The sequence below is a fragment of the Scyliorhinus torazame genome, chromosome 19 (assembly GCF_047496885.1).
Source record: "Scyliorhinus torazame isolate Kashiwa2021f chromosome 19, sScyTor2.1, whole genome shotgun sequence".
In the NCBI taxonomy this organism is placed as follows: Eukaryota; Metazoa; Chordata; class Chondrichthyes; order Carcharhiniformes; family Scyliorhinidae; genus Scyliorhinus; species Scyliorhinus torazame.
The window spans coordinates 135,087,018-135,101,197 of record NC_092725.1 but is presented as its reverse complement, the minus strand read 5'-3'; the positions used below and the strand labels follow the sequence as shown (position 1 = coordinate 135,101,197).

General features: G+C 46.2%; 1 protein-coding gene across 7 annotated transcripts in view; it reads left to right on the top strand.

The window, feature by feature from the left end:
* foxp2 (forkhead box P2) overlaps positions 1 to 14,180 on the top strand; it is a 545,939-nt gene that overhangs the window by 504,270 nt on the left and 27,489 nt on the right. The window lies entirely within an intron of this gene.

The following is a 14,180-nucleotide window of genomic DNA, read 5'->3' as shown; positions in this document are numbered from 1 at the left end:
CATGTACATGCACACTAATTTCCCACTGATCCTCAGTGCTTCCCAGGGTCCTGCCACTCATCATATATTCCCTTGCCTTGTTTTCCAGGCCCAAGTGCATCACCTCACACTTATACATAGATACATAGAAGATAGGAGCAGGAGGAGGCCTTTTGACCCTTCAAGCCTGCTCCGCCATTTATCATGACCATGGCTGATCATCCAACTCAATAGCCTAACCCTGCTTTCTCCCCATAGCCTTTGATCCCATTCTCCCCAAGTTGTATATCCAGCCGCCTCTGAATATATTCAAAGTTTTAGCATCAACTACTTCCTGTGGCAATGAATTCCTCAGGCTCACCACTCTTTGTGTGAAGAAATGCCTCCTTATCTCTGTCCGAAATGGTCTAAATCCTCAGACTGTGACCCCTGGTTCCGGACACACCCATCATTGGGAACATCTTCCCTGCATCTACCCTGTCTAGTCCTGTGGTCTCTATGAGATCTCCCTTCATTCTTCTGAACTCCTGCGAGAACAATCCTAACCTAGTCAATCTCTCCACATATAACAATCCCGCCATCCCTGGAATCAGTCTGGTAAACCTTTGCTGCACTCCCTCGAGAGCAAGAACACCCTTCGTCAGAGAAGGAGATCAAAACTGCACACAATACCCGCAGCCTCACCAAGGCCCTGTACAATTGTAGCAACACATCCCTGCTTCTATACTCGAAACCTCTTGCAATGAAGGCCAACATACCATTAGCCTTCTTTACCGTCTGCTGCACCTGCATCCTTACCTTCAGCGAATGGTGCACAAGGACACCCAGGTCCCACTGCACACTCCCCTCTCCCAATTTACAACCATTCAGGTAGTAATCTGCCTTCCTGTTTTTGCTTACAAAGTGAATAACCTCACACTTATCCAAATTATCTGGATTGAATTCCAGTTGCCACTGATCAGCCCGTCTATATCCCCCTGTAATCCAAGGCTATTCTCCTTGCAATTTACCACCCCATCAATTTTCATATCATATGTGAATTTACTGATTAACCCTCCTACATTAATGTCTCAATCATTTATATAAACCCCAAACAGCAAGAGCACCAACATGATCCCTGCGGAACCCCACTGGACACAGGCTTCCTGTCAGAAAAACACCCCTCGATCATCACCAATGGCTTCCTGCTGATCAGCCAATTTTGGATGCAATTTGCCAAATTTCCTTGGATTCCCATGGGCTCTTAGCCTCGGTATCAGTCTCTCATGAGGGGCCTTATCAAAAGCCTTGCAGAAGTCCAAGTAGACTACGTCAAATGCATTGCCCTCAACTACACATCTGGTCACCCCTTCAAAAAACTCAATCAAGTTAGTCAGACATGATCTCCCCTTAACAAAACCTTGTTGACCGTTCTTGATTAATCCCTACCTCTCCAAATGCAGATTAATTCTGTGTTTCAGAATTTCCTCTAATAGTTTTCCCACCACTGAGGTTAGACTGACTGGCCTGTAGTTTCCTGATTTATCCCTTCCTCCCTTCTTGAATAATGGCACCACATTGACTATCCTCCAGTCCTCTGGCACCACTCCTGTGGCCAGAGGGGATTTGAAAATAATTTTGAGCACCCCTGCTATTTCCTCCCTTGGCTCATTCACCAGCCTGGGATAAATTTCATCTGGTCCTGGAGATTTGTCTACTTTTAAGTCTGCCAGAGCCTCCTCTCTGTCTATGTTAATCACTTTAATTTTACTACAGTCTTTCCTGATTTCTATACCCACACCGTACCTCACTATTGAACACCAACAAGTATTCATTTAGAACCCTACCACCTCCTCCGGCTCCACACACAAATTACCATTGTGGTAGTTAATGGGCTCTACTCTTTCCCTCCCTAGTTACCCTTTTACCCTTAATGTACTTGTAAAACAACTTGGGGTTTTCCTTTATTTTGTCTTTTAATAGCCTTTCATGTCCCCTTTTTGCTCTCCTAACTTCCTTTTTAAAATTCCCTCGTGCACAGCCTATACCCCTCTAGAAAGTCTGCTGTTTTGAGCCCTCGATATCGGCCATAAGCCTTCCTTATCTCCTTATCCAATGCTGTATATCCCTCGATATCCAGGGTTCATTGGATCTGTAGGACCCACCATTTTTCTTCATTGGAAACACATTGATCCTGCACTCTCCCAATTTCCTTCCTGAATGTATCCCAGATGCTGTCACAGATTTACTTAAAATCGTTTGCTCCCAGCCCATTCTGGCCAAATCATAACTGATCTTATTAAAATCAGCCTTCCCCCAATTTAGGGTGATCTCATGTCCGTCCCTGTCCTTTTCCATAACACTCTTGAATCTAATGGAGTTAAGATCACTGTCTGCAAAATGCTCTCCCACTGATACTTCAACCACTCGCCCGGCTTTGTTACCTAAAATTAAGTCCCTTACCCTACTTTGTTTACTTACATTACTTTCTTGTAATGACCCTGACTTTCACTTATTTGTATTGCTTCTCAGTTAAACCCTTCCTCCAAAACAAAACACTTTTCAAACTCACGACTGATTCACTATGAATCTGGCCTTGGTGTTTATGAAACGCGGCTGCGCTGCACTCCTGCCCAGACTGAGGTTGCGCTCCGCACTCCGTCTTTTTAACTTCACCTTCTCCAAGTTTCACCGAGCTCCTTGTTTTCACTCAACCCCAAAAACACTCTCGTTTAGCCAAGCAAGTACTCACAGTGCAGACAAGCAGGTGCATGAGTGGCTTCTATTTTTATAGGCCTCAAAAACAATGCTTTGGAAACTGGATTAAGCCAGTTACACAGTTAATCAGCTACAACTGAGAGTGACTCAGCTGACTGCTGTTTCAGAAATGTGACTAAACTTCAATAATCAAAAGAGCAGCTTTTATTTACTAGATTAAAGAACTAATTTAATTTGAAATTAGCCCTGAAATTAAGTTTACTTGCTACTTACCCCTTACAACTTACCACTTGAACTCTCTGTTCTTCACCCAATTCCAAAAGCATTCTCTTTTAGGTGTGGACTCACCTAGGCCCTGTATAATTGCATCAAGACATCACTGCCCCTGTACTCGAATCCTCTCGCTATGAAGGCCAACGTACCATTTGCCGCCTTTGCAGCTTGCTGCCCTGACGTGCTTACCTTCAGCAACTGGTGTACAAGGATTCCCAGGTCTCATTGCCCTCTCTCAATTTATAGACATTCAGATAATAATCTGCCTTCCTGTTTTTGCTACCAAGTGGATAACCTCACAATTATCCACATTATACTGCATCTGCCATGCATTTGTCCACTCAACTTGTCCAAGTCTCACTGGAGCATCTCTGCGTCCTCCTCACAGCTCACCCTCCCACCCAGCTTTGTATCATCTGCAAATTTGGAGAAATGACATTTAGTTCCCTCATCAAAATCATTAATACATATTGTGAATAGCTGGGGTCTCAGCACTGATCCCTGAGGTAGTCCAATAGTCAGTGCCTGTCACTCAGGAAAAAGTCCAATTTATTCCTACACTTTTTTTTCTAACCATCCCAAAAAATATCATGTGCTTTAATTTTACATGGGACTTTGTCGAAAGCTCTCTGAAAGTCCAAATAAGCCACATTCACTGGCTCCCCTCATTAACTCTACTAGTTACATCCTCAAAGAATTCCAGTAGATTGTCAAGCACGATTTCCCCTTTCATAAATCCACGCTGACTCTGACCGATCCTGTTTTCTAAGTGTTCTGCTATTAATATTTTTTATAATGGACTCTAACATTTTCCTCACTACTGACATCAGGCTTACTGGTCTATAATTCCCTGTTATCTCTCTACCTCCCTTTTTAAATAGTGGAGGTATGTTAGCTACCCTCCAATCTGTAGGGACTGTCCCAGAGTCTATAGAATCTTGGAAGATTAACATCAATGCATCCATTATTTCTGGAGTCACTTCCTTATGTAGTCTGGGATGTAGATTATCAGGCTCTTGGGATTTATCAGCCTTCAATCCCATCAATTTCCCCAACACCATTTCCCTACATTACTAATTTGCTTCAGTTCTTCTCTCTCACTAAACCCTATATTGTCCAACATTTCTGCTGTTTGTGTCCTTGTGGAGACAGAGCCAAGGTATGTATTTAGATGCTCAGCTATTTCTTTGTTTCCCATTATAAATTGCCCAATTTCTGATTATAAGGGACCTACATTTGTCTTCACCAATCTTTTTCTCTTTACATACCTGTAGAAACTTTTACAGTCAGTTTTTATGTTCCCCACAAGCTCACTCACATACTCTATTTTCCCCTTCATAATCAATCTCTTTGCACTCCTTTGATCAGTTCTAAACTGCTTATAATCCTCACTCCTGTTGCTTTTCTTGGCCAGTTTGTATGCTTCTTCCTTGGATCTAATACTATGGCAAATTTCCCAGTAAGCCATGGATTAGCCACCTTTCCCATTTTACTTTTGTGCCAGACAACAATACACATTTGTTGCAGTTCACCCATGCGCTCTTTGAATGTTTGCCATTGCCTATCCACCATCATTCCTTTAAGTAACATTTCTCAATCCATCATAACCAACTTGTGCCTCATACCATCGTAGTTTCCTTTATTAAGATTCAGGATCCTAGTCTCAGAATCAACTAAGTCACTCTCCCTCTTGATGAAGAATTCTGTCATATTATGGTCACTCATAAGTGGTGGGTCTGTGGAATTCAATGCCACAGAGGGCGGTGGAGGCCGGGACGTTGAGTGTCTTTAAGACAGAAGTTGATAAATTCTTGATTTCTCGAGGAATTAATGGCTATGGAGAGAGAGCGGGTAAATGGAGTTGAAATCAGCCATGATTGAATGGTGGAGTGGACTTGATGAGCCGAATGGCCTTATTTCCGCTCCTATGTCTTATGGTCTCATCCCCAAGGGGCCAAACACAACTAGATTGCCAATTATTCCTTTCTCATTACACAATACCCAGCCTAGGATGGCCTGCTCTCTAGTTGGTTTCTCAGCTTATCTCAGAATAGTAGATGCATTGCTTTTCATTTTCCAAAATTTGCCTGCATCCTGGGATCAGATTGGGAAATAATGAATGTAATTCCTCTGTTCAAGATGGGAGAGAGACAGAGATCTGGGCGTCCTGATACATGAATCACAAAAGGTTAGTATGCAGGTACAGTAATTGATTAGGAAGGTAAATGGAATGTCATTGTTGCAGGGGGAATGGAATATAAAGTAGGAATTTTTTCTACAGTTGTATAAGATATTGATGAGACTCCACCTGGAGCACTGTGTATTGTTTTGGTCTCCTCATTTAAGAAAGGACGTAATTGCATTATAATCAACTCAGAGAAAGTTCTTTCAACTGATTCCAAGAATCAAGAGTTATCTCATGAGGAAAGGTTGAGCAGGCAGCTCATCACTACCTTCTGAAGGGCAACTAGGGATGGGCAATAAATGCTGGCCTAGCCAAATGAATTTGAAAAAGGATGTGCCTGTATCCATTGGGGTTATTGAAACATGACAAGATCCTGAGGGGATTTGACAGGGTGGATGCTGAGAGGATGTTTCCTATTGTCGGACTGGGGGACACGGTTTAAAAATGGGGGGACTCTCCGTTACAACTGAGATAAGGAGAATTTGTTTTCCTCTAGGACTGAGAGTATGTGGTACTCTTTTCCCGAGAGAATTTTGGAGGCAAGGCCATTGAATATTTTTAAGGCCGAATTAGATAGATTCTTGATTGACAAGGGAATCAGATGGTATGGAGGTAGGAAAAAAGTGGTGTTGAGAATACAGATCAGATTATTGAATGCTGGCTTAGCTCAAGGGGTCAAGTCCAGCTCCTAATTCGTATGTTCGTAGAACGCCACCTCCAGGCAGCTACCTTGCTCCTCGTGACCTCCCTAGAACTGCAGTCCCACCGCACTGTAACTCTAAGTGGTCTTTAATCAGTTGAATCAGCTTTGAGCTAACAGTGCAGTAAATAAAGATGAGAAATTCCTCAGGGCCCCAAAAAGTGACAAAGTGACATTGAATAGCGGTGGGGAGCTCGCCGGCAGAGCCGACGGGAAACTTCCTGAAAAACCCGCCACAAATTAACTTCGAAACTTTAGGGGAGAATTGCTCCCTTGATCTCGTATCCCCTGAGCTTTTTGCCTCGGCCACTGGATTGTAGGTGCTGTAACATTAATAATAATAACCTTTATTAGTGTCACAAGTAGACTTACATTAACGCACAAAGTTACTCTGAAAAGCCCCTAGTCGCCACATTCCGGTTCGGGCACACAGAGGGAGAAATCCTGTTCGGGCACACAGAGGGAGAATTCAGAATATCCAAATAACAAACAGCATGTCTTTCGGGACTTGTGGGAGAAAACCAGAGCATCCGGCGGAAACCCACGCAGACACGGGGAGAACGTGCAGACTATGGACAGACAGTGATCCAAACCGGGAATCGAACCCGGGACCCTGGTGCTGTGAAGCAACAGTGCTAACCACTGTGCCACCATGCCGCCCATTACCATTATGCTGCCATCTCCCCATGTTAAGGTAACAGTTGGCAAAGTGTAGAATCAGCCGATTGGCATTCATACAAGTTATTTTGCATAATTAATGGCAATGGTACAAAACAATTATAATAATAATAGTTATTTGGTAGTACGGAACTTTGAGTATTGCTGAAAAACATGTCAAAGCTTTTTGTCTTGCACTCATCAGACTGTTTGCAAGAATACTGATATAAGGGAAAAAAAATTTAGAGCCGCTTTTTTTTTTTCAACAATACTCAAATTACAGTATTGGAGATCACTGGTACTGAGCTGTAACGGAGGTTGAAAATTCCTCTATTCTTTCAGCGTGTTTATTCTGCAGCTGCAGAGCCGAGCTATAAATGTTCTCACTTGGAAATTTAAGGATAAGAGCATTTCTGCATCTAAGGCTGAGAAGTTCGCAACACATGTGCGGGGAAATTGGATTAGCCGTCTGCACACCTAAAGTACGTTCACTTTCAAAATAGCTTTCCGATAGTCTGGAACTTGAACCATTTGTCGGTCCAGATAATTCATTGCGTTCTTCCCTATGACTGTTCCTCCTTCAAGTCTCACAAGATGTTCTTGGACCACTTACCAGGGAAGAATAGCTTAGATAATTTCCTGTTGTCTACCTCGTGGCTTTTATCATCAAAGAACCTTCTGCTGGGTCCGCTGCAGCCAATGCCAAAAGGTTCCACCTGCCCATATCTGATGGATGACCCCCTCATCCGTCAGATACCAATCTGCCCACTGATTATCAGCTGATATATAGAATCATAGAATTTACAGTGCACATGGAGGCCATTTGGCCCATCGAGTCTGCACCAGCCCTTGGAAAGAGCACCCTACTTAAGCCCACACCTCCATCCTATCCCCATAATCCCCATAACCTAACCTTTTTAGACACTAAGCGCAATTTAGCATGGTCAGTCCACCTAACCTGCGCATTTTTGGACTGTGGGAGGAAACCGGAGCACCCGGAGGAAACCCACGCATGGGGAGATCATGTAAGTGACCCAAGTCAGGAATCGAACCTGGAACTGTGAAGCAACTGTGCTAACCACTGCTAGCGTGCCGGCCCGTATAGTGGTGACTCTTGAAGTGTTGCCAACCCTAACTTTTCTGGCACAAGTCTTGAGTCAGTGATCATTTCAGTGCAATACTCGGTCTGCTGCTGGGAGTCAACCCAGTATTCCGACGTGTTATCTATTCCACACTCTTTGGAGCTGTCTGGAGTGCAGCTTGAAATCTTTTGACTCACAGGCAGGAAAACCACCACAATAATAATAAAAATCACTTATTGTCACAAGTAGGCTTCAATGAAGTTACTGTGAAAAGCCCCTAGTCGCCACATTCCGGCGCCTGTTCGGGGGGGGGGCCCATTACGGGAATTGAACCCGCGCTACTGGCCTTGTTCTGCATTACAAGCCAGCTGTTTCGCCGTATGTGCTAAACCAGCCCCTTTGTAAAGCTGCAGGCTTGGAGTTTCCATAAGCCGTGAAAGTTTGAGGTACACTTTACCCTCCCTCTTCTCCATAAATCCCAACATCTGCAGGAAGAGGTAGCAAACCTTACTTTGGCTGATGCTACTAATGGACGTGTCCATAAATGACTGTGCCAGCAGACGTCCCAGTGGCATCACAATGGGATATGATTGCCAGTCTAACTCTGCCATTCAGGTGCTGAGCAGTCACTGCGCCTCATGGCTACCTGGGGACTGGATTTTTTTCAGGGGTGAGGCAATAAAATTCCAACATCCATTGATTTTGGCGGGCTGCGATATCATATCGGTGGGTTGAGGCTGTACAATTCTGTGCCTGGTGTTGCATGAAATAAAGCAGGGCGGGGTGATGAGGAGCAGGGTTGTACATTTGTTTGGCTGCACCTGGAAAGATGACACATCCCATTCTGCAGGTCCTGACATACACACTCTCCTTGGGAAGGTGCTGAGCGCTATCATTTGCTGCCAGCACAGCTGTAGCCACCATGCAGTACACCCAGAGCTGCAGGCACAGTCATATTTTGATCTGGGTTTGCTATATCTCCATGCCACTGATGATCAAGTTGATTCTGTGCATTGTGTGGTTGTGGCTACACCTTTTACGCATGCTACAAGAGTGGTTCTGCGGAACCACTATAGCATCCCAATTTCAGCTGCCGATTTAAGGCTGCATCCATTGAGTCCCTCGCCTTTCATTCGGGCTCGCCACTCCTTAATGCCGTGCTCCTTTCAGCCTCGGAAGGGGCTGCTGATGGGCTGCCATCCCTTTTAATGCTCTCCTGTAGCTAAAGCAGTTCAAAATGTTCAGCTCTCCCTGGTGACCTCTTCTTCAATTATCCCCATCCCTTAGAATTTGATTTCCACAAAATGTCCTTCACCCACAGTGGTGTCACCTTTATCCAATGGGAATTTGCACCTGAACTCATGAATTTGAGTGCAAGCACATCTGGACACACAAACTGCGTGTTATTATCACTCGGGATTCTGCAGGGTGCTGAAGCAACCCAAGGTAGCTTAGATTAGAATTACTCTGGAAGACCAGAATTACTGCACTTTACTTATTATAAAAGAATACTTGTTGCAAAATCAAATTAATTATGAAAAGAAAACCTTGCCGATTATGGGACAGAATACGAACTTAAGAATTAGGAGCCTGCTCCGCCATTCAATGCTTTCGTGGCTAATCTTATTGTAACCTCAACCCCACCTTCCTGCCTATCCCCGGCTGACCTTTCACCCCCTTCTTAAACAAGAATCTATCGCGCTCTGCCTTAGAAACATTCAAAGATTCTGCTTCCCGTGCTTTTTGAGGCAACGACTTCCAGGGAGTTGCGACCCTCTGAGAGAAAAGGTTTCTCCTCATCTCTGTGACCCCTTATTTTTAAACGGTACCCCCACCCTAGTTCTCGATTCTCCCACAAGAGCAAACATTCTTTCCGCACCCACAATGTCAAGACTTCTCACGATCTCATGGGCAGGATTTCCCAGGCCCGCTATAGCCAATGGACCTTTGAACGACTCACCACAATTTACAGCCCTGCTCCGCCATGACGGGGCCAGAAAATTCCACCCTTTATACGCTTCAATCAAGTTGCCTTTACTCATCTAAACTCTGGTGGATATAAGCCCTAACCTTTTCACATAAGACAAACACGCCCATTCTAGGAATCAGTCGAGTAAATCTCTGAAAATCTTCCCACACATTTGCATCCCTCCTTAAATAAGGAAACCAATACTGGACACAGCACTCCAGAATTGGCCTCACCAATGCCCTGTATAACTGAAGCATAACCTCTCTCTTTTTGGATTCAATTCCCCAAAATTCTATTAGCTTTCCTAATTATTTGCTGTACCTGTATACCCAACCTTTTGTGATCCATGCACTAGGACACCCAGATCCCTCTGCATCTCCGAGCTCTGCAATCTCTCACCATTCAGATTATTACTGCCAAAATAGACAATTTTACACTTTCTCACATTATACTCCATTGGCTAGATCTTTGCCTATTCAATTAACTTACCTATATCCCTTTGTCATAAACACGATTTCCGACAGATCTTAAGCTAACTGGCCTGCAATTTCCTCCTTTCTGTCTCCCCTTTTGAACAGTCTGCTTCAAAATGATGTAGCATGATGTTTGAATCTTTTTGAATGATAATTTAAACTATAAATTGCACAGTCCAGAGCAAATGGCTGGTGGAGGTATGAGGTACAGAGCAAAGACCTATACTGCCACCTGAGTACATAGGCAGAGAATGAGTTACCTTCAAATGTCAGGGACACAGTGCCGGGCGAAGCTTGGGCTCTCCAGAGCCACAATGACCTCTCTCTGCGAGATGCTGGCAGGGGCAATAGTTCTCAGTGGTCACCGAATGCCAGTGGCCATCATATTAACTGTTGCACTGAATTTCCTCGCCATTGGATTAATTTGCGCTGCTTATAGAGATTCCAGCGGTGTTATTAAGGGGCGAGATTCTCCCCTACCCAGCAGGGCGGGGGTCCCGGCGGGATGGAGTGGCGTGAACCACTCCAGGGCCGCCCCATAGGTGCGGATTTCTCCGTACCTTTCGGGGCCATGCCCTCACCTTTAGGGGCTAGGCCCGCCCCGGAGTGATTGGCGCCCCTCCAGCTGGCGTGGAAGGCCTTTGGCGCCACACCAGCCGGGGCCGAAGGGACCCCGCCAGCCGGCGGACGTCCGCGCATGCGCGGGAGCATCAGCGGCTGCTGATGTCACCCCGCGCCTGCGCAGGGGGGCGGGTCACCTCCGCATCGGCCATCGCGGAGGCTATTGCCGACGCGGAGGGGAAAGAGTGCCCCCACGGCACAGGTCTCCCGCGGATCGGTGGGCCCCGATCGCGGGCCAGGCCACCGTGGGGGCACCCCCCCGGGGCCAGATCGCACCCCCCCCAGGACCCCAGAGCCTGCTCGTGCCGCCTGACCCCGCCAGTAAGGGAGGTGGTTTAATTCACGTCGGCGGGACCGGCATTACAGCAGCGGGACTTCGGCCCATCGCGGGCCGGAGAATCGCCGGGGGCGGCCCGGCGCGGCGCGATTCCCGCCCCCGCCGAACCTCCGGTGCCGGAGAAATCGGCGGCCGATGGGGACAGGATTCACACCGCCCCCCGGCGATTCTCCGACCCGGCGAGGGGTCGGAGAATCCCGCTGCCTGTGAGGATGGAGAATTTGTCGCTCAGCCAAAACTCCATTCACTGCAGCGGGAACAGAGAGTCCCACCGGCGTGAACGGACGGAGAATCTATGCTTCGAAGGACAGGTTAGCATACTGGATAGAGGGGCTGGTTGAGCACAGGGCTAAATCGCTGGCTTTGAAAGCAGACCAAGGAAGGCCAGCAGCACGGTTCAATTCCCGTACCAGCCTCCCCGAACAGGCGCCCGAATGTGGCGACTAGGGGCTTTTCACAGTAACTTCATTTGAAGCCTACTTGTGACAATAAGCGATTTTCATTTAATTTCATATTGCATTTTCACTGGACCATCACAATCAACTAACAAAGCCAGAGGCTTTGCAGCAATGGCAGGTTTCCCCAGGGTTCAGGGAGCGATAGACTGCTATCTCGTTACCATAGAGGCTCCTGCAGGCCAGTCCTCTACATTCATTTACAGGAAAGGTTTTCATTTCTCAAATGTCCAGTTGGTATGTGACAACAATCGAAGAATTATGTAGGTCTACACCAACTACCCAGGCAGCAGCCATGACTCCTACATTTTCCGGAACGCCAATATGCCAGACATGATACACTATGCGGTTGACTTCTGGGTGAAGGGTTATCCATTGAAGAGATAGCTCATGACACCTGTGGGAGCTCATAGAACACACAGAGAGAAGCTATAACACAAGCACGGCAGCACCAGCACCATCGTTGAGCAGACAATTAGGCTGCTAATGACGAGGTTCCGATGTCTGGATAGATCAGGAGGAACAATGCAGCACGCATTATTCAGGAGTGTCACTGATTGGGCGTTGCGTACTGTGCACTCCATAACCTCGCCAGCAAGAAAGGGGTGCCTTGGAGGAAGAAGAGATGCAAAATAGCGGGCATTCCTCAAATGATGAAGTCGATGAAGAGGCGAGTGGCCACCCCAATGGAGAAATGCATGGGACCAAATGAATGGCTGTGACACATGGGAGGCCTTAATAAGGCACAGGTTCCGATAGGTCAGGCATTCTTGGCCTCTGAGATGTGTGTATTGCCTGTGTCTCAGCATCATTCCATCACTGCGATGTCACTGGGAGAATCCTGTCAACATACTCACCATCTGGACTCCATCTCCAGAGGCTCATCATTCAACTCTGAAAAAATCTCTGGAACAACTTGAACATCCCTCCGACTGCCCAAGGCCCACTCCACCACCCTCTCTGGAAGCTGCACATGCGACTGTGAAGTGTCCTAACCAGATTGTGCTTGCACTCGTTCCGATGCACTAATCCTTACCTAGGTGCCAGTACTTGCACCCTCCAAGGCTTCCTCTTTCTCCTCCGAGGCTACTCTGAGTCCCGAAGGGCTGCTGGAGCCAGCGGGTGAATGTTCACCTGCGCTGGACACACAGAAATAATTGGCCTTCATGGTGTCTGCAAGAATAAAATATTCAACACCATTATCGCTTTATGTGATATGAAGCTTGCAACCATAAAACCACTTTTTAAAAATAAATTTACAGTACCCGATTATTTTCTTTGCAATTAAGAGGTAATTTAGCGTGGCCAATCCACCAACTCTGCACAACCTTGGGTTGTGGGGATAATCCCACGCAAACACGGGGAGAATGTGCAAACTCCACATGGACAGGGGCCGGGATCGAACGCGGGTCCTCAGCACCGTGAGGCAGCAGCGCTAACCACTGCACCACCATGCCGCCCCCTCCATAAAACCACGTATAACAAACTCTCAAGATTTCTACCAGGATGTTTCCCAACCTTTGAATGCATAGACGATACATGTACAATTCTGTGCCAGGCCTCAATAACCCTCCCTCTAGCCTTCACCCCCATCTATGTCCCAGATCTGGATAAAGCTCCATGCAGTCTCAACAACCCCAGACCTTCCTCCAGTTTCACTTCTGCAAACGGAGCGGCTCCATTCCTTGGAGCGCAATAGGCCCAAGGCCAAACACCACGTCCATTCCTCACCGGCGCCACAGTGCCACGTTCACAGATGCACCTGCATAATGTTACCTCAGAATTTAGAGGCACTGTCGAGGCGTGAACATTATCTCCTTTGGACACTAATACCCTCTGCCTTTAATTGATGATTTATTTGCTGGGTTGGCTGGAGGGCAGCATTTCAGTAAAAGTTGACCTTGGTCAAGCTTATCTGAAAATAAATGTGGATTCAGATTCACAACAATTTTTAACAATCGTGACACACAAGGAGCTACTCAGACATAAAAGCCTCCCATTTGGCATCAGGTCTACACCTGCATTGTTCCAATGTGCCATGCATCAAATTCTAAGCGGATTAGAAGGGGTCCAGTGCCACTCAAATGATATCTTAGTTACTGGGAATAATGAAGAATAGCACCTTCAACGTTTAGTTGCTGCACTCCAGAGACGAGAAGATTACGGATTACGAGTACGGAAGGATAAATGTGAATTCTTCAAACCTTCCATTGAATTCCTGGGGCACGTCATAGATGTGAAGGGGCCGTACAAATCACCTTCAAAACTAAAAACCATAACTGAGGCACCTGCACCTCAAAATGCAAATGTATTTTGATCGTTTTTCGGCTTATTAAACTATTATGGTAGGTTTTAACCCAAAACAGCAACTATTCCCAAGCATTTGCACAACTTATTGTGTCAAAAGCGGAAATGGAAATGGGTGGATCAGTACGAGAAGGCCTTTGTACAAGCTAAGGAGGCAGTATTAAAGTCAGAAGTTCTAACACACTGTGAGCCAGAGCTACCCTTGCAACTGGCTTGTGACACTTCACCTAATGATGTGGGAGCTGTTGCCCAGTGGTGAGGAGAAGAACAGCGTTTGCATCAAGATCCTTGAATGGAGCAGAAATGAACTATGCACAGATCGAGAAAGAAGCTCTCGGCATAATTTTCAGAATGAAATGTTTTTACCAATAGCTATATGCGAAGAAATTTACTTTACGAACAGATCATCGACCATTGACAATGATACTTGGGGCTACCCACCGGT